The sequence below is a fragment of the Rhyacophila brunnea genome, unplaced genomic scaffold (genome assembly GCF_057557595.1).
Source record: "Rhyacophila brunnea isolate RB1 unplaced genomic scaffold, BYU_Rbru_1.0 scaffold_7, whole genome shotgun sequence".
Taxonomy (NCBI): Eukaryota; Metazoa; Arthropoda; class Insecta; order Trichoptera; family Rhyacophilidae; genus Rhyacophila; species Rhyacophila brunnea.
Window position 1 is genome coordinate 19,919,846 of NW_028233339.1, and position 22,037 is coordinate 19,941,882.

Consider the following 22,037-nt stretch of genomic DNA (forward strand, 5'->3'; position numbering starts at 1 on the left):
CAAATATCTTTATTTCATTTAATAATAACCCGTATTCTCAAAATGTTATTAACCGTCTTGGCAATGAGATACTTCCGCTCCGTCCACTTCCGCTCTCTTTAGGGATACCAAAACTGATAGTTATCACTAGGTAAGTATTATGAAACACACCATTACTCTATTATCAAGAAGATTTCAAGTTGTACTTTGTTTGGAATAGTTTATAAATTCTCGTGAAGCTTTAGAGATTTTGCTGGATTCTGGTCAAGAATCAATCACATAGAGGGTAAAACAACGATCATTTATATTACAATAGAAAAAGTGCAGATTTCATAAAAAAACATACATTACATTATGAAATAAAACAGATCTCCGAATACAAATACTAGCTAAAATAAACATTGAAATATTTTTTTTCTTGGTTTCCTTTCTTAGATTACGTATCGTATCTACTTTAGTATATTTATAATATTGTTATATTCTATTAGTTCCTATTATATAATACAGTATAATAATATCACTAACATACATCCGGCTACATTAACGGTTCCCGTGGTACAGTGTGTAAGACGCTGGGCTTCCATTCTCCCTCCGGGTTCGATCCCGGTGAGGACACAATATATATATATGTACTAGCTGACTCGGCAAACGTTGTTCTGCCATATAAATTATTTCTAGTGAATATTTTGGTTGTTAAATAAAAAATAACGAATGTATCGTAAGTGTGTGGGGATGGGATCTATGACAGAAAGATGAATAGAGCGCTGTAAACGATGATCGCCGATAAAAACAAAAAAACATCAACCATTCATTTTCTCAATTCAAAATGAGTAATGATGTTCATAATGAATGAATTACCTGTGACAGGATCTCGTTGTTGAATGTTTATGCAATATCCGTCTTGTCCCTTCCAGAAAATTAGCGGATATTGGAGAGCGTCGTATGAACGGTGTGTGTCAGCGATGAACTCCAGATTATTGTTTCTTCTTCGAATCACGATTTCTCGCGTCGATGTGCGGTCGCCAACCATGATTACAGCAATGTCGTCAACAACAGGCACATTAAATCGACGCACGTGCTCTCCAGCTGGTGTTTTATCAGTATGCATCAACGTGCATCCACATGATTGATGTCCTCACCGCCCATGAAGTAGATTTGTAAAAAATTATGTGGTTCGTTTGGCATTGGCAGCAATGAGCCTACTTTGTGGTATGCTTGGCCTTTGATTTTGAACGTAAAATGGAATTGTTGACCATTTGCAAAGTATTGTGAACTATTTCTGTTGCTCCGAACGAAGTCATTTGGAAGCATGAATTGAATGTGCAGTGAATGAATTGTCAGGAACAGGTTTGAATCTGGAACCGTACCGATGAGCAAGCCGTTTGATGGTTCTGGTGGTATCTCAATTTCTGGTAGTTGCACTTTTCCTGATGCGCAACACATCCCGGCTGACTCATGTTTGAATTTGAGCGCATGACAATGGGGATATTCTTTGTCCATAGCACCAATCAGCACTTTTGGATGAGCGAAATATTCAATATCTGGCTCGTACTCGAATGCGAGACGAAGGAACAAAGCGGATGTTAATGTTCGATGTACTTGTTGGCGTTGTCGGTCATTTGCTCTGCGTGTGTTAACTACGAACCGGCGCGCTTGGCTCCGTTCCAATTGTCGTTGTTGATTTTGTTCAGCTCGTACCTCTTCTTGTGATTGAGATGCACGCAATTGCGACATGCTTACACGCATATTTTTGTTATCTTGTTGGATTTGTTCGTCTGTTCTTTCTGCTCTACTATTTCACATGTTTGTTGCTTTATTCGTTCGACGGCCCAAATGGCCCCCCTTGCGTCTTGCTGGCATTGTGACTTTGATACACGCACATAAAAGTAGATAAATTAAAATAAATCGTACAAAATTTTGCACGCACTGCGTTGTGATATGCCGAATGAAATGTCAAAATGACGCGACGCTTCTCTTAAATTCTTCTCGGACGTAGCGCCATCTGTCATTCAACAACATAAATAATTTCGTTCTGTTACGAACGACGGTTAAATTTGTTCATACAAAAATAATAAAATCGCGATTAAAAAATAGAAAGGTGGGGGTAGGAGAGTGAAAATTTGGAGTTATAGGTATTTTTTTATGCCAAATAATAAAAAAAATTCAAAAAAATAAAAGAAAATTTTTCTGGATAGAGATACCCTAATCACCTAGCGGTATGAAATATACTTGATGACCTATTCTCATACCGAACAAATATACATAAAATAATTCATAAAAATCGGTCGAGCCATTTCGGAGGAGTTCGACCACAAACATCGTGACACGAGATTTTTATATATATAGAGATGTGATTTTCTCAAAGCCTGGGTGTTTTTAATTGTTCAAATTACTAACAACCACCTTGTACAAAAAAGCAAGGACATGGCTAATAATAAAAAAAATAGTATATACACCAATGAATCTTTCTATTATATGACGAATTTAACAACATAAACGAAAAATATACTTTATCTCTCTCATAATTAATTCTAAATGATGCAGCTAATATCATCTATAAAGTATTCAAATATATTTCATTTTCCCACAAAAAGGTTGTACGCAATAAAAGTTTTTCATATTATGCAGGTTTAAATTTACATATTTTCATCTCTCTTGGGAATATCTAGAGACCTTTAGAAACTTTTGTTAATAAATAAATACTTTTACTCGGTGCTACAATTTTATAATACGTCAATAGACGTTTTACTTACTCAATATGTAAAGAAGTCTGTGAAAGTCCTACATTCATACAAACTAGGCTCAGTGGAACTAATTGTTTATTATAGAGGTAAGTATTAAAATATAAATTATTAATACAAGAATAGTTATTTTACGTTGTACCTGTACAATTACACATATAGTAAATAATATTACATAAGATAATGAACATCGGTTTTTTTACTTGATGTAAACTGGTTTTTCTCTATTTTTTTAATTATTTAAAATAATATTTACAATCACTTCCATAACTAATATAAATACATAACTACGAACTTGAAAATATGATTACAATAATTTCCGTTACACATATTATATTATTATAAGCAATGAAAATAATAATGTATTATTTTTAGTTAGTTAGGTACTCGTATATAACATAATATCGTACTTTACTTATACTGGAAATAACTTAGAAGAGAACACGTAAGACTTGTTAACTTAACAAAGCTATGAAATGCCAAAATGCGAAATACATGCACATTATCTCTATCACTATATATATAAAAATCTCGTGTCACGATGTTTGTGGTCGAACTCCTCCGAAATGGCTCGACCGATTTTTATGATTTTTTTTATGTATATTTTTTAGGTATGAGAATAGGTCAACAAGTATATTTCATACCGCTAGGTGATTAGAGTATCTCTATCCAGAAAATTTTTCTTTGATTTTTTTGACAATTTTTTTTTTGTATTTTTTTTATTATTTGGCATTAAAAAATACCTATAACCCCAAATTTTCATCCTCCTACCCCCACCTTCCCATTTTTTAATCGCGATTTTATTATTTTAGCATGAACAAATTTAGCCGTCGTTCGTATTTCAAACAGAACGAAATTATGTATGTTGTTGAATGACAGATGGCGCTACGTCCGAGAAGAATTCAAGAGAAGCGTCGCGTCATTTTGACATTTCATTCGGCATATCACAACGCAGTGCGTGCAAAATTTTGTACGATTTATTTTAATTTATCTATTTTTATGTGCGTGTATTATAGTGCACAATGCCATCAAGACGCAAGGGGGGCCATTTGGGCCGTCGAACGAATAAAGCAACAAACATGCGAAATAGTAGAGTAGAAAAAACAGACGAACAAATCCTACAATCTAACAAAAACGTGCGTGTAAACATGTCGCAATTGCGTGCATCCCAATCACAAGAGGCACGAGCTGGACACAATCAACAACGACAATTGTAACGGAGCCAAGCGCGCCGGTTCGTAGTTAACACACGCAGAGCAAATGACCGACAACGCCAACAAGTACATCGAACATTTACATCCGCTTCGTTCCTTCGTCTCGCATTCGAGTACGAGCCAGATATTGAATATTCCGCTCATCCGAAAGTGCTGATTGGTGCTAAGGACAAAGAATGTCCCCATTGTCATGCGCTCAAATTCAAACATGAGTCAACCGGGATGTGTTGCGCATCAGGAAAAGTGCAACTACCAGAAATTGAGATATCACCAGAACCATTGAACGGCTTGCTCATCGGCACGGTTCCAGATTCAAACCTGTTCCTGAAGTCCATTCGCACATTCAATTCATGCTTCCAAATGACTTCGTTTGGAGCAACAGAAATAGTTCACAATACTGCGGCAAATGGTCAACAATTCCATTCTACGTTCAAAATCAAAGGCTAAGTATACCACAAAGTAGGCTCATTGCTGCCAATGCCAAACGAACCACATAAATTTTTACAAATCTACTTCATGGGCGGTGAGGATATCAATCATGTGGATGCACGTTGCGGCTACAATAGCCTCAATTCGCCTAATGCCAGGCACATCGTCGGCGAACTGGACGCCCTGTTGAATGAGCACAATGAATTATTGAAATTCTTCAAAGCACACATGCACGAATTGCAAAGTGACAATCACGCTATTGTCATCAATACTGATAAAACACCAGCTGGAGAGCACGTGCGTCGATTCAATGTACCTGTTGTTGACGACATTGCTGGAATCATGGTTGGCGACCGCACATCGACGCGAGAAATCGTGATTCGAAGAAGAAACAATAATTTGGAGTTCATCGCTGACATACACTGTTCATACGACGTTCTCCAATATCCGCTAATTTTCTGGAAGGGACAAGACGGATATTGCATAAACATTCAACAACGAGATCCTGTCACAGGTAATTCATTCATTATGAACATCATTACTCATTTTGAATTGAGAAAATGAATGGTTGATGTTTTTTTTGTTTTTATCGGCGGTCATCGTCTACAGCGCTCTATTCATCTTTCTGTCATAGATCCCATCCCCACACACTTACGATACATTCGTTATTTTTTTATTTAACAACCAAAATATTCACTAGAAATAATTTATATGGCAGAACAACGTTTGCCGGGTCAGCTAGTATTTATATAAAAATCTCGTGTCACGATGTTTGTGGTTGAACTCCTCCGAAATGGCTCGACCGATTTTTATGATTTTTTTTATGTATATTTTTTAGGTATGAGAATAGGTCAACAAGTATATTTCATACCGCTAGGTGATTAGAGTATCTCTATCCAGAAAATTTTTCTTTGATTTTTTTGACAATTTTTTTTTTGTATTTTTTTTATTATTTGGCATTAAAAAATACCTATAACCCCAAATTTTCATCCTCCTACCACCACTTTCCTATTTTTTAATCGCGATTTTATTATTTTTTTATGAACAAATTTAACCGTCGTTCGTATTTCAAATAGAACGAAATTATTTATGTTGTTGAATGACAGATGGCACTACGTCCTAGAAGAATTCAAGAAAAGCGTCACGTCATTTTGACATTTCATTCGGCATATCACAACGCAGTGCGTGCAAAATTTTGTACGATTTATTTTAATTTATCTATTTTTGTATGCGTGTATTACAGTGCAAAATGTCAGCAAGACGCAAGGAAGGCCATTTGGGCCGTCGAACGAATAAAGCAACAAACATGAAAAATAGTAGAGCAGAAAGAACAGACGAACAAATCCAACAAAATAACAAAAACGTGCGTATGAGCAAGTCGCAATTGCGTGCATCTCAATCACAAGAGGCATGAGCTGAACGAAATCAACAACGACAATTGGAACGGAGCCAAGCGCGCCGGTTCGTAGTTAACACACGCAGAGCAAATGAGCGACAACGCCAACAAGTACATCAAGTATTTACATCCGATTCGTTCCTTCGTCTTGCATTCGAGTACGAGCCAGATATTGAATATTCCGCTCATCCAAAAGTGCTGATTGGTGCTATGGACAAAGAATGTCCCCATTGTCATGCGCTCAAATTCAAACATGAGTCAGCCGGGATGTGTTGCGCATCAGGAAAAGTGCAACTACCAGAAATTGAGATACCACCAGAACCATTGAACGGCTTGCTCATCGGCACGGTTCCAGATACAAACCTGTTTCTGAAGTCCATTGGCACATTCAATTCATGCTTCCAAATGACTTCGTTCGGAGCAACAGAAATAGTTCACAATACTGCGGCAAATGGTCAACAATTCCATTCTACGTTCAAAATCAAAGGCCAAGTATACCACAAAGTAGGCTCATTGCTGCCAATGCCAAACGAACCACATACATTTTTACAAATCTACTTCATGGGCGGTGAGGACATCAATCGTGTGGATGCACGTTGAGGCTACAATAACCTCAATTCGCCTAATGCCAGGCGCATCGTCGGCATACTGGACGCCCTATCGAATGAGCACAATGAATTATTGAAATTCTTCAAAGCACACATGCACGAATTGCAAAGTGACAATCACGCTATTGTCATCAATCCTGATAAAACACTAGCTGGAGAGCACGTGCGTCGATTTTATGCGCCTGTTGTTGACGACATTGCTGGAATCATGGTTGGCGACTGCAGATCGACGCGAGAAATCGTAATTCGAAGAAGGAACAATAATCTAGAGTTCATCGCTGACACACACCGTTCATACGACGCTCTCCAATATCCGCTAATTTTATGGAAGGGACAAGACGGTTATTGCATAAACATTGAACAACGAGATCCTGTCACAGGTAATTCATTCATTATGAACATCATTACTCATTTTGAATTGAGAAAATGAATGGTTGGTGTTTTTTTGTTTTTATCGGCAGTCATCGTCTACAGTGCTCCATTCCTCTTTCTGTCATAGATCCCATCCCCACACAAGTACGATACATTCGTTATTTTTTATTTAACAACCAAAATATTTACTAGAAATAATTTATATGGCAGAACAACGTTTGCCTGGGCAGCTAGTATTACTATAATAGGACATTTAAGAAACATTATTTTCAAAATATAAAAATAGTTTCAGAAATATGTGTTTATTTGAATATTTCTATTTTGAAACAAGATGTTAAAAATATTGATAAGAAAAACTTTAAACTGGTGACACAGTGTAATGATAAATTCATTAATTTTAAATAGTATATTATCTATTAACTCATTTAGTTCTGACACCGCGACTGGCGCGGTTAATTTACATGATATTTAAATGTGATTAAAAATTAATTAACAGGTCAACTGTGATTGTGTTAATAGTTTGATAAAGTGTGATTCTTATAAAGTATTGCAATTCTATTTTTATATTCAATAGTTTCATTATTACTGTTCGGTTATACAGAATACAGTGGAAAACACATTTTGAAAATACCCGATATACTGGATTATTTGTTAGTTTGGGCTAGTTTAGGTTAGGTTAGGTTGGGTTATGTTAGGTTAGGTTAGGTTATGTTAGGTTAGGTTAGGTTAGGTTTGGTTAGGTTAACCTAACAAATAATCCAGTTTATCGGGTATTTTCAAAATGTGTTTTCCGCTGTATTCCGTATAACCGAACAGTACCGTTTCATTTATTAAATGACGTTTGTCAAATCAATTATTACAAATTAAATATTACTGATTGTAATCTTTAAACAATATACAAAAAATTTACCGCATGAATTATTGCTTCATTTACCTGTGGGGGGACATGCTCGTCGAAGGTCAAAATTGAGTTTTTATTGTATTTTCAAACCATGATCCTGGACACTCCTTAAACGTTGTAGATAATCTATTTATTTAATTTTTAAGCCTTATTATCCTTTATAGTTATTTTAAACATTTGATGACTGCATGAAGTATTTTTGTTACATAAAATAGTATTCTTTTAAACCTCTCGCTCTAATATTTTAGAATATAGTCATATTTCAGTACATAACTGTGCAGTGGTGTTAAGATTTTTTACATTTATTAATTTTTAAACGCATTTATAAAACCATTAGTTTAATTTATTACGAGATAATTTTTGTAAAATATTCACGATAAAAAATTATTTTGATAATCTCTGTGATCCCAAATTCGACAAGAATTAGGCATTTTATTATTCAAAAAATCGGCAAAATTAACACATTTGAAGATGATTCTAAAGATACTTATTATAAGCTATGTCTTTGACCATTCAAGTGTGTTAAACATCTTATGAATAATGATTGCTTTATAATAATTATTGACCTAATAATAAGGAAGTGTTTTTTTGAAATACGCCATTTCTTTTGTCATTCCCCAGTGGTTAAGCTACAACATACGGCCGTAGCCATAAATTGACAAACTATAATTGAAGTAGGGAGTAAAATGATTATGACGCGCGTGTTTAAACATGTACCGTTTAAAAAAAAATAAAAAAAAATTCGGTTAGGTACATGTTCAAACACGCGCGTTAACATAATTTTACTTCCTACTTTAATTATAGTTTGTCATTTTATGGCTACGGCCGTATGTTGTAGCTTAACTACTGGGGAATGACAAAAGAAATGGCGTATTTCAAAAAAACACTACCTTATTCTTAGGTCAATAATTATTATAAAGCAATCATTATTCATAAGATGTTTATCACACTTGAATGGTCAAAAACATAGCTTATAATAAATATCTTTAGAATCATCTTCAAATGTGTTAATCTTGCCGATTTTTTGAATAATAAAATGCCTAATTCTTGTCAAATTTGGGATCACAGAGATTAGCAATATAATTTTTTTATCGTGAATATTTTACAAAAATTATCTCGTAATAAATTATGCTAATTGTTTATTAAATGCGTTTAAAAATTAATAAACGTAAAAAATCTTAACACCACTGCACAGTTATGTACCGAAATATGACTATATTCTAAAATATTAGAGCGAGAGGTTTAAAAGAATACTATTTTATGTAACAAAAATACTTCATGCAGTCATCAAATGTTTAAAATAACTATAAAGGATAATAAGGCTTCAAAATTCTATAAATAGATCATCTACAACGTTTAAGGAGTGTCCAGGATCATGGTTTGAAAATACAATAAAAACTCAATTTTGACCTTCGACGAGCATGTCCCCCCTTAACTGCCAACATATTTTGTAAACAAACTGAAAGTTTTTAGATCAAATTTCAAAAGTTTTTTTTATCAAAAAATAAATAATATTTATGATGGATAGATTAAAATAAATATCTTTGAATTTTTATTATCATTCAGTATGTACCTACTCGAATCATACACAAATTTATTATTAATTGTCCACAATGTTTTGTTCTCTTTAAATAAAAAAAAAAAGAATTATTCGATTTTACGACATGTTTAGTGGTTAATAAATCTTTCTACGTCAAATGGTATCATTTACATAAAACATTTAAATTTTTAGTGGTTTCCGTATGGAATTTAGGTATCAATAGAGATTCTTTTTACTCCCACGAGTAAATTTTCTTATTTGTCTTCCCTTTTTTATAACAACCTGTATCTCCAATTATTTTGTGGTCTGAGGTCTCTCATGGTTTTGGTTGTAATGCATCTGACCTGAGTGTTCTCATATAAAAACTTTGCAACATACGTTTGGTTTTGTCTGAGTTGGCTATCTCTGGCTTTGACCATATATTATGTCGATATCATAAGAAAGCTGTAGATTTATTTACTTGCTACCTAGGTATATCATTTCACTTTTGAGATTTTTATATCTCGTATCCCTTGATATCCGAATTGCAAAGCCAACATATTATTGTGCCAATTTATTATTATGTATTTTACAAATTTGAAATAAACTAAATTCATAAATATATAAGACATATTATTGCAAAATAGATCGTTCATTGTATGTAATATTAAATTCTTCAGTTAGTCAGATAGAGACCGACAAGTGTAACGTGAGACTCCGCTGCATAGCTGCCGCGTTGCTGGGGTGCTTCACGTTAAACTAGCATAAATTACTACTATTATAATATACATTAGTTTATATCGATATATTAGTTTTGTTATTGGTACTATATCTTAAATTATGACTGTATCATGTATGTTTCACTTTCACTTAATTCAAGTCGTTCACAATATAAGATTTACAATATAATAAAAATATTTTCCTCACAATAGAGAAGAAAATAATATATACTTATAATAAAAAAAGTTCAACTTTATACAAAAAAATAAAGTTTTGTAAAAAAATTCATACAATATTATAAGTACAGAAAAATAAAACTTCGAAAACAAGATACATAGCATGTCACTGAAAATATCTATACCGCTAATGGTGCCTGATAAGCTTCACACTAGGAAACGGTCCTGACCCAAAATAGATCATGGCTGCGACCACGTAGGTAATTGATAGGTGCATGTAAATTCAGATTCTTTAAAACACCAAGATTGTAAACCATTCCTCGTGATAACAGGTAAAAATATCTCAAGAGCAGAAGAGTGACCTACGAAATTCAAGAGAGTGAAAAGTAAGCATGCCTTGTAGAAAGGCAGTCGGAAAATAATCATTTGACAAATTATCGAAAGGAAAATAGTTATATGTTAAAACCTCACAAGGACACCAGATAATCGACCTATATTAAAAAATGCTACGCACTAATGAGACGTAGAGTGTACGTATGACATTAGGGTGCTCTATATGGGATTAATCATCAGTTCAATTCAATATGACTGCGCGGCTTAAGCGTCAGCCAATAATGTCGTGGTTCCCAGGTCCAAATCCTGTGTCTGGCAAGTACACATATTGTTTTGCAATGTATGTATGAATCAGAGTATGGACCTAATAGATTGATAAAGTGGCTGACATCCATGTGTCGTAAAAACAGAATATTTCAATATAGCCCATATGATCGTATTAGGATTGGACATGATCAAAATATATGCATGGGTTGATCCCACATTAGAAAATTGGATTGATCTAAGCTTAATTCTATTAAACAAAATAAAATGATAACATGTCTATTCAAAATCAATAATATTAAATTAAACTCTAATATATAACTCTAATAAATCTAAAATATAAATGGAAAATTCAATCAATAATATTTTTAAACACCGTTGTTTTAGTTGTAGAGAATTATGGTACTTATATAAGCCACCATAGAGTGAAGAGTGATGGTTATATTATAAGACTTTTTATGAGAAATAGTTATCAGCCATTAATTATCTCAAACCATTAGGTCCTTGCATAGGATAAAATGCTCATTGAAAAAAATACATTTTTGACAAACCGTAGATTTGAACCCGCAGCCCACGGCAATGTAGGTATACAAAGATGGCGGTTCTACCATCTAGGGCATCTAGGCCAACGTGGGTATAAATACACAATTATAATCTAATATATCGTGATGCACAGAAGACCCACTGGCCATCGTCGTCTCGGCGGACCTCTCAAAATATTATGTAGAAAGATAATTTACTATAATTCAACTTCATAAACATCTCAATAAAACAGAATACCAGTGGAAGAGAGAGACTTAGAAAATTCCTGATGAATAAAAAATTCTCTTCATAAATGTTTCCCATTTTGCCGTAATCCAAAAAGCTTATGGATAATTTATTTTGTACAGCTTACGGATTTGACACGACTTTAAGCCGCTCTCGTAAATAGGAATTTATCTGAGAGTATCTCTCAAGTCTGGATTACATCCCTTATGAAATATTTCTACTCAATGATTTATTAATATATTATTAAACTTCTGCTTTATTGTGAAATACCAAATGACATCTACACACTTGCAATTTTTTTTCATTCATTAAAACTTTTTAAATTCCGCTACTTAACTTACTTTAAAGTTACTCTTATAACCGTTTCATATATATTATGAACAATTTATGTGTTCATATAATTTTATAGGAAATAATGCAAATTTATAAAATATGTACAATGTGACGTCATTGCAGTGTATATGGCAGGAAAACTAAATTACAGTTTTTTTTCTTACTTGCTAACTGTCAATTCATGGTGGAAATGCATTGTATTATTAATTTAATTTAATAAAACGCAAAAATTTTATAGTACCTCTGAGGCGGACGAAACCGGTCCAGATTTATTTATTAAAATTGGAAAAATTGCTAAAAAAATTTTGCGTTTTATTAAATTAAGTTAATAATAAATTACAGTTTATTCAATGATGCAGTGAGTTAGCATGTACATACATGATTTTATAGATATTGTATAATTTTATCGTAATTCGAATTATCTTCATTCCCAATTATATACATAACATATCTTATTGATTACAATGAATTAGATTTCTCAAATTATGATATTTTTTTTCTTTTATTCAACGAATAGATAATACGACGATATCCATTGGATTCGTGCCAAAATGTCATTGATGTCAATCTACTTTACCTATAATCAAGCCACAGGCATCATAACTAATTAGAACGAAATTAACAACTTAGTATTTTTTATTTATATTGAAATATTTATCAAATTGCGTTGATTTTTGGCTATCGGTTTTTGTATTTTGAATTAGGGTATTTTATTTAATTACTAACCAATGTCTGGATCACTCCCAATTTTATTTATAACTTACCTGCACTTAATACTTTAATAAAATATTTCTTTTATTCAATGAATTATTCACATTATTTGAGAATATAGCATTATTTGTATTAAACATACATAATTTTTAAATACAGATATATTATATACCCACTAGAAAAATCTTTGAAAAAAATACGATGATCTGAGCATCGGTATATATCTGAAAGGTTTCCAAATGATATTTTTTCATATTTGGTTATTCAGTGTATAGTTCTTTCAACTTTGATACCATTGTGTCAAATATAGTAACACATAACAGTAAAATATATAATTTTAATTGTTCTCTGCTTCGTCATCATCATGACTGAAGATTGTGATCACTATCTAATACTGTCGGATTTTTAATGAGATGTCTATACTATTCCGGTGTTTTTATATCTGAAAAATGAAGAAAGCACACGTATAATAGTCTTCCACTGATATCCATTTACTGCAATATCCAGCTCATATAGATTTTTGATGGTAAAGAAAGTTGCCGTTATCATCGGTTAGTTTTTGCCAAACTGCTTTAGTAATGAAAAGTTTCCGAATAAACCGTAGAAGTTTCCATACTCAGCCACTTAAGTTGATCCTCACTGATAGGTCTTATTATCTATGCGGCCATCTCGAGAAAAACTTTTGCACTAAACATCCAACCAATGAGACTTATTACAAAAAAAAAAAAACGAAAACTATGCCAGTGATGTTTTTAATAATTACGAAAAAAAAATGGTAAAAGGTAATAAATAAACACTTTTAAAGTCTGCAAACACAACATACGGTACTCCTGCTATATAAATGAGACAACGACACGTTTGATCGAGTGCGACACGCGACAGTAGTTGTGTTGCTGTCGTTGTCGCTAGGCTTACCATATTATGTTAATAATAATAATTTTTAACGTGTTATACAACATTAAATTAGTGCATGATAGTGTGTTTAATTTGACTTGAGTATGTGAGAGAAGAACATTTAAACATGATAATGGTCATAGACCCACTTAACACGTCATAAGGGGAGAAACTGTAGTATCTTAAAGAAATAAAATATATGCCAGTATATATGCCAAATAAATTAAAATAACAAAGACATTTCAAAGGTAAAAAAATCCCAAATAGAAACATGTTTCTCTTAGTATAGAATTTATATATAATAATTTATATACCTATACTGTATCCCAAGTCTATCGAAATTTCTACCAATACATACAAACAAAGGCTTGAGATAATCCAAAGTTTTTTTTATATGTAGTATAACGTTATTTTTCTTTGAGATCTCAGTAGTGTCTACTTTATTGCATTATGAAAAAAATCATGCTTTCAAACACAATGCCAACCTACATAATATACCAAGACCGTATATTTTTAATGCAAGTTTTATTCCCGGGTGGCCGTCACTTTTTTGTAAAATATTTATGTTATTAAATAACAAGAGAAAGTATAATTTAATTGAGTTAAAAGGTAATATAGATAATCAATATTTTAATATATAAATTGTGTTTAAAGAAGTCTTTTTTTTTCAAATAAAATCACGAATTTCGAAAGTTACATAGGTATTGCTATAATTTTACTAAAATCTAGACAATTCCTATATATAATACTATTATAAGTGGATATTTTACACCAATAAATTTAATATGAAATAATTAGAGATCGATGAAATTTTCATGAAAAATAAATTAAATTAAATCTTTTTTATTGAAATTGAAAAATATTGCTTGGTATATTCAACAGTTCATAACTGATCCGACAAGTTATTTGTATGTAGCGTAACTAGCGTTAGTCGAATTTGAAGGAGGGTTTTGCTAATGTTTGGTCTTTCTCTAGAAGCTGGAGAGGTCGTTTCAGGAAAAAAATAATACCGGTCACAGGATCCTCATATCAGCTTCATTCAAGATTTTACTAAATTTATATTCAATTTTTGTACTTACGTGTATAGCTATCGTATGTACTAAATTTATTAGCTATGTAGTCAGCAAAATCTGAACTCATTTTTACGCTTTCCTCAAGCTTCATTTATAATTTTCATGGACTCTTCCAATGCTGCATCTGTCTTCTTCGTATTTGACTTTTTTTTAAAATTACTTATGTGTATTCTGTGATGGCTTTACAGACTCAGCTAGTCAAATGTTTCAACAAAATCAACAATTTCGCCGATTTCCAATATCTCAATTACCTGAAAAACTAATAAATGCTGAATAAAATATTTTATATTATTTGATATTTTAACTGACGACATCAGAGCAGGGATGGAAAAAATTGCATAGGACTTCGAAGATCGTTGGAATTTCCCATATTGTCTTGATGCAATGGATGGAAAGCACATTGCAATTGTTTGTCCACCAAATATTAGAAGTAAATATTTTAATTGCAAAAGTTATTATAGCATAGTATTATTTTCTGTAATAGGCACACAATATAAATTGTTATTCGAATATGTGGGATGTCAGGAAATAATATTTAATGGGGGAGTATTTAGAAATACGTCTTTTGGGCAAACTCTAATGGATCAAACTCTAAATATACCCAAAGTCGAACCTCTCCATGGATGAGAAATGTTAACACCATATGTTTTTCTTACTTCACATATATTATTTGTGAACCATATTCTATTGATTTGAATGTAGGATCTATTAAACGCGTGTACAGAATATCCAGAGCACGCAGAATTGTTTTGAACGCACATTTGGTGTATTAGGTTCAGTTTGTCGAATCATATAAGTACACAATAATTTATTATAGATGTCAAGTTAGAATATGTTCAAATAATAATACTGACATGTGCGTATTTACATATTTTTTTCGGAGAGATGCAAGCGTAGAATCTTTCTATTCTGAAACTTTCGATAATGAAGATATCAATATTGGTACAGTAATACCAGAATCGTGGCGAAGGGAAAAATATGTCTAACATCTTTATAACATATGGAGAGAAATTCAACTTCAAGATCAAAAGAAATACAAGATTAGTTTCTGTATTATTTCATGACGTGGTAGCGTGGTACATTTAAGTACCGATGCTTATTTAAAAATAAGATGATTATATTAATAATAAATTACCTTTTACCGATTATATATTTAATATTTTAATTACTATAATACTTACATATTATATTTGCAGTATCGAGAGATACATATTGCTTTCGTATATACTTATTTATCGTTACTTTTCAATATGTTATATATAGTATGTAACAACATAAATTAAGTATTATGTAGCGTGTATTAACGATTATATTAGCACCTACTGTATTTTCACTGTCGATTCCGGTATCTGGTATATCCCTTGATAATAATATTAGATTCATATTGCCGGCGAAGTATACCATGTCACATTAATTTGACAGCTGTATGTTTATGATGTGTCACCGTCACCCTTCTAATTTAAGTTGTGAAGCAAATAGTATGTGTATCTACTGTTGATGAAGTTATACGACAGGTAAGTGCATATGCCGATCCATATAAAAAACTTTAGGAAGCTATTGTAGACGGATATGAAGAGTGTATATAATAATATATTCAACTTCTCTTTGCGCGATTAACAATAGATGACCAGGGAGAGTATAATGCTCCCAGCAGCACCAATGAAGTGGCTATTATTTATAGGTATATGTAGCAAATCATGGAGGTTCATTATCTCACAAGATAGATGTAGCTGTTTGTCTACAAAGCGTAAGCATGTTATCTAAACATTTATATCCTATGGTTGAATGAATTTGGCTGGACCCCTGGTTTAAAACATCATTCTGGTTTTACTATTATGACATTATTTTAGTGCAACACTTGACGTATATTATTTACGGTCACATTCATATCTGATATTATATTTTTAGACCGTGAAAAACAATATATGTATTTGTCAGGTCCACGACATTATAAGCCGACATGTTAGCCACTCAGTCATTGTGGGTTTAAAAAACCTGAATCAATCCAAACCTTCATCAAGCTTTTCAAGCAAAGTAATTCTATTCCTTTCGTTCATAAATTGTGTTATCAAATTTGTGATAATATTTACCTAGGTACCTATTCAATTCATTATTATTATCACCATCATCCTGGATCAATCTACTGTTAGATGAAGTTCTCTCCAATCTAATTCTATTTATCTGGTAATATAGTATTTACGGTGAGTACGTAGATATATATTAATGTATAACGATGGAATTTGAATTTAAATTCTAATGGATTTAATATATAACATATTTTGTGATACGTTGTCTTGACTTTCAAATTATTAAGTTTTTTAGAATAATAATATTATGCACTATTCTGCTCACGCTTTTCAATTATCTTTGATAGTACCGATCAGTGTTACATTTTTCAAACTGTTTGAAATTGGACCCACTGAAGTAAATTTATTTATTATAAATATTGAGGTCAATTATTCTCTTTCCCCAATTATGAAATATGGTGATAAAACTAACTATTTTCACTCCAGGTTAGGTTTGGTTTGGTCTTAAAAGAAAGTTGTAAAATCTCATGTCCACCTCTGCGGCACATTTACAACAGATGTTTTTTATTTTTCCGATAAATGGATGCTAGCCACTCGGTTAACCGATTAGGTCCATACTGGTACAGTTTGGTTATGAGGAATACAGCGGAAACACATTTTGAAAATAGCCGATATACTGGATTATTTGTTAGGTTAACCTAACCAAACCTAACATATAGGCTATTTTCAAAATGTGTTTTCCGCTGAATTCCTCATAACAGAACTGTACCGCAGAATCTTATAAATTGCATTTTTCGACATTTATCCGACTGTCATTTATTTTATCAGCTGTCACAATAATTCACAATAACAACCATAGACTAAAATATTTTTATTCGAACTTATATTGTATTCAAAGACAACGTAAACATAATTATTTTTAGGGAGGTAAATTATTAAACATGACATTTACTATAGGTAATTATTACACAACGTTTATAATATTATTTCATTTTATATTGTAAATATTTTATTAAGTACATAATATAAGTAAAATGCATGCGTGCGTATAAGCAAATAAAATAGTGAATTATGATAATTTCATACCATAATCACACTATGAGTCGTCTACGTCGTATTATCCATTATTTCCATTCGCGTGGTTATATAGAAGAATTAATATGTATCACTATGCTTATTCGCATTCCACTACTGGATGAAGGTTGTATCAATAATCCTATTGGTAATATGAACTGCTATATCTATTAAAATTGGTGATATTAAAATTTACCTACCCATTTATATCGTCATTATTATCATGAACCAGGATCAATCCACTGCTGGATGAAGGCCTCTCTAAGCTGATTCCACTCTTTTTGGTCCTATGAATAATCGCTGTATAATATACATAATCTGCCTATTTATAATGCTATTATCATAATCAGTTTAGATCAATACCTAATTACTTCCTCTCAGATCTATGTGTTTCTTCTTTTATCAACATTTGTTTCGATATGAACGTCCCGTAGCGTGAAACATATTATCGCTAAAATTTTAATTCAAATTTTGATTTTTTAAATATTATTCTATGGCTGCAAGCATTTTTTTAGACAATGAAACAAAATAACTCATTAGTTTAAATTTATTTTTTATATGGCTAACCTTCTTCTATTACCTCAATGGGATACGCGCAAGATTAATAATATTTACATTATATTCAATCGCAATCAAATTGTCAGCTATTCTGCTAGGTTTAGCAACCTGGGATAGTATCAAATGACATCCTGAAGGCCAAAATCGATAATAAACTATACATATGACGCCAAATTTATATCGACAGTAACGACTTGCAATTTGTAAAAGTGACAAATCAGCGACATGTCAAACGGCGCCGTCTCTGCATACTTCACAATTTTATTAAAATCCAATATCATATCATTAGGACGCCAAGCTGTCTGCAAGACCTAGCGAGACAGACTGGCGGGAGCCAGCTGGCTTAGCTAGTATATATGAAATTGCTTTATATGCAAACCAGATGACTTGTTTTCCGCCTGCACTTCCACTTGTTGTTTTTTTTGCTCATTTTTGGCATACGTTCTCAGACACTTATTTTTTTATAAACACCATCATTGGTTTTTTTTTTCAAATTTAATAGCGATGGCTGCCTAACTGTCCCTTTTCATACTTCGATCTTTATATAATGTGCCGTCCACGTCCCATAATTCGGGACATAAATAAACCTCATTGATGTGATCTAATTCGCTATCGTTTGTCCATTTATTCACTGTAAAATTTTAATCGATGATTAGCAATAATATTAATTACATCACGAGAAATCGGATCAGCTTGTTATTGTCATTGCTAGGGGTGAAATAGGCCGTTAGCAGGTCAAAAAGAGAAACGGACCAGAGCGAGATGGAAATAGATTTTGAATTATTCCCGTATTTTTTATTGCGTTCGATATTCGATATATCGAATAACCGTTCTATCAGAAAGTATATACAATAGAGTTGGCAGTGTAGACTACTATTTTCGTGTTTTTGTGAACTATTAATGGCAACACAATTGAGGTATCATATTCCCGTAAAAAGTTGCTTGTTTACGGGTCCCTATAGAAAGCCGCAACTTTATGCGCACATGCAAAAGATTTACAACCACTGCCATTTCACACACCTTTCTCTGTCTAACGTTCTAAATAATATATCCGTATAATGCCTGAAATTGTCTATTAAAAATGTCGGTAGCTCAAATTCAAGATTTCAATTTCCAAAGTATAAACATCTTTATAAGACTAATAACATGAAGAGTAGAACCTAATAGGTATCTCTTTTTACTTCGTTACATATTTTTTATGGATTCTGAATTAGATACTCAATTTTTCCAAATTTAATTCAACCAGATAATATGTCCGGGAAAATGATAAAGTTGTAGGTGGAAAATGGGTCAATGATTAAATCATTTAGGGGTAACGACCCACAGTATCCACTCACGGTGGCCGAGATGGTAGACCAACCATCCCCGAAGCCGTGGGTTTATGCGATCGTATGTCCAAATAAGAAAATGAATATACCCAGTGCAAGGGACAACATCTAACATTTATCTCGTAAAAAAGTCACTTAAGGACTGTCGAAAATTACGAATTAAGGTTATCGTTGCAAGATTAACCTAGGCCCTAGATAATCTGTGAAAATTATTGGGAAGACGTATATGTCTTTTCTTTTATCCGCTTATAAATTATTATGTTTAATGATCTCATAAATATATGTATTTATTACCTAATACTATAAAAAAAAGTCTTGTTCTAAACATCGTCAGGCCTTCGTAGTCCAGTGAGTAAGGCAGTGGCCTTTCACCCGGGGCCCTGAATTCAACTCGGTGAGATCATGTGGTTTTCTCTAAGCTTAGGTGTTTGTGATTGTTTCCCTTCTCCTTATAAATACACTTGTGACATTGGGCTTCATGGCCTGTTATAGTATATAAAAATAAAAATAAATGAGAATAAAACCTACTGGTACCTACATATCGACGGCCCCAGGAAAAACCGGTGTAAGTCTAAAATCACAAATGTTCAGGAGAGCGAAACAACTAAAATATTTACGCTATTAAATTCATCATATAAAATGAGATAGTTTTTTCTTATCTTATTTAAGTAAATCAGATAAACCAATTTATGGTCTATATTCCTATCAAAATTTAATGTTGATTAATTAATAAACAGCTGAGATAATGTCAAAAAATCGTTTTTATTTGGAATAATATTACGCGCTTGGTGCTTTGACTTGATTCAACATGCTTTTGCGCGGACGAAATAGATTACAGACTCCGCGTAACAGACTCATACTCTGAGATGTAACCTTGTTTTACGTCACGTTTTTCTTTCTCTATACGATTTTATTTAGTACACCTATATTTATAATGCTCTTTTACGGAAGAACCATCATTGCGCAATGTTTAACTCGAAATAATACAGCGTGTCTATAAAGTTTTAACAAAGAGTATGAGGATATATTGACATATATATATTTTTATACGGAGTTTTTATAATTTAAAAGTATTTAAGTATGATTTTTTTAATTTTTTTGTAAATTATTATTGATATTTTTATAAATAATGAGAATATGTACATTACGAAACAATAAACATTCAGGAAAAATGTTAATAATGGAATAATAAAGAAGTTGTATAAGAAATTAGTACATAACATTGGTAACTATTAGATTTAAAAAATAGCTAAAAGAAATGTTTTTTTATTCTTTACAACACAATTTTCATTACAACTGTTGAAAAAACATAATGTCAATCGCCATGTAAATCACTAAGCCAATTTTAATTTATTAATAGTAGTTGACTTAATTATGAAAACTAGGGAAATAATTACTTATATACTTTATTAACTGCATCATTGTATTTCTGAGGGAATGAATTTTATTTAAATAAGTAATTACCATTTTAGAAAAAACATATGTACGGTTTAATACAATAATATAAATTACTAACCGCTTTGCTTATTTGAACATAAGAATGTAGGTAGTAAACAACTACTGAAATATATTCTTGAACATTTGGCACAGATATACCTATCTAAACATCATACTATTTGCAAAAATATAGATTTTCTAGTTTGAAAATTATAACTACGTATTAACAAAATAACTAATGTTATGTTTACCTAACAATTATTAATGAAAGAGAGGTTTATTACTTTCGTTCTCAGATGAGACCGCAGTCAACTGTGCATCATCAGAAATCTTTATATAAAAATATATACTTAATATAATTATTAGGCTTGTATTACAAGTCCATTCGATAATTATGATTATGTACCTATCTAAAATGATATTCATACAGTATCTGTATAAACAAGAGAAATTGCTTTGTCAGTACCTACCTTCTATTTTTTTAAGAGTATCCTTATTTGTGCATATAATTTTATAATACCTTTCTATAATTAAGATTATAAAATTTCATATAAATTATGACCATATTAATTATCGTTTGTATTTTTTAATCTCAATCGTTAATATGAATGTTATTGCCAATTATAATTAAATATAGATTGATTATATTATATTGTCAACATAAACTTCAGTAAGTATATTTCTTAATTGAGCTGTGTTACGTTAATTAATACGATGTTTTATGATTTTTATTATTTATTTAAAAGGTTGAAATAAATGTGTACTAATACTCTCAAATTTAAATAATAAAATTTATTTTGTTGGTGTGGATTTGCATTTTTTTTATAAACTGAAAAAAAAAATTGCATTCAATTAGTTAGTATGTTCTTGAAATGTTATATTGTTATTTAATCGATTGCGTAGAGTTTTAATACAAATTTTCTCAAAGAAGCACAGTTTACTATATCATTTGTTCATTCATAAATATTTATTTTGATAGTTTTACAAAATGTATAATTCAGACCGATTTAAATTGGATGAAATAATAATTAGGTAGTTACTATTTAAAGTGGTTTTCATAATTTATAAAAATCATAGTCAATAGGTGAATAGGAGGTAAGTATATGAATTTAAGTACATACTTACCATTACAGACTTTTCAAATCCAATTGATATTTCAATTAAAATCTACGAGATACCGTG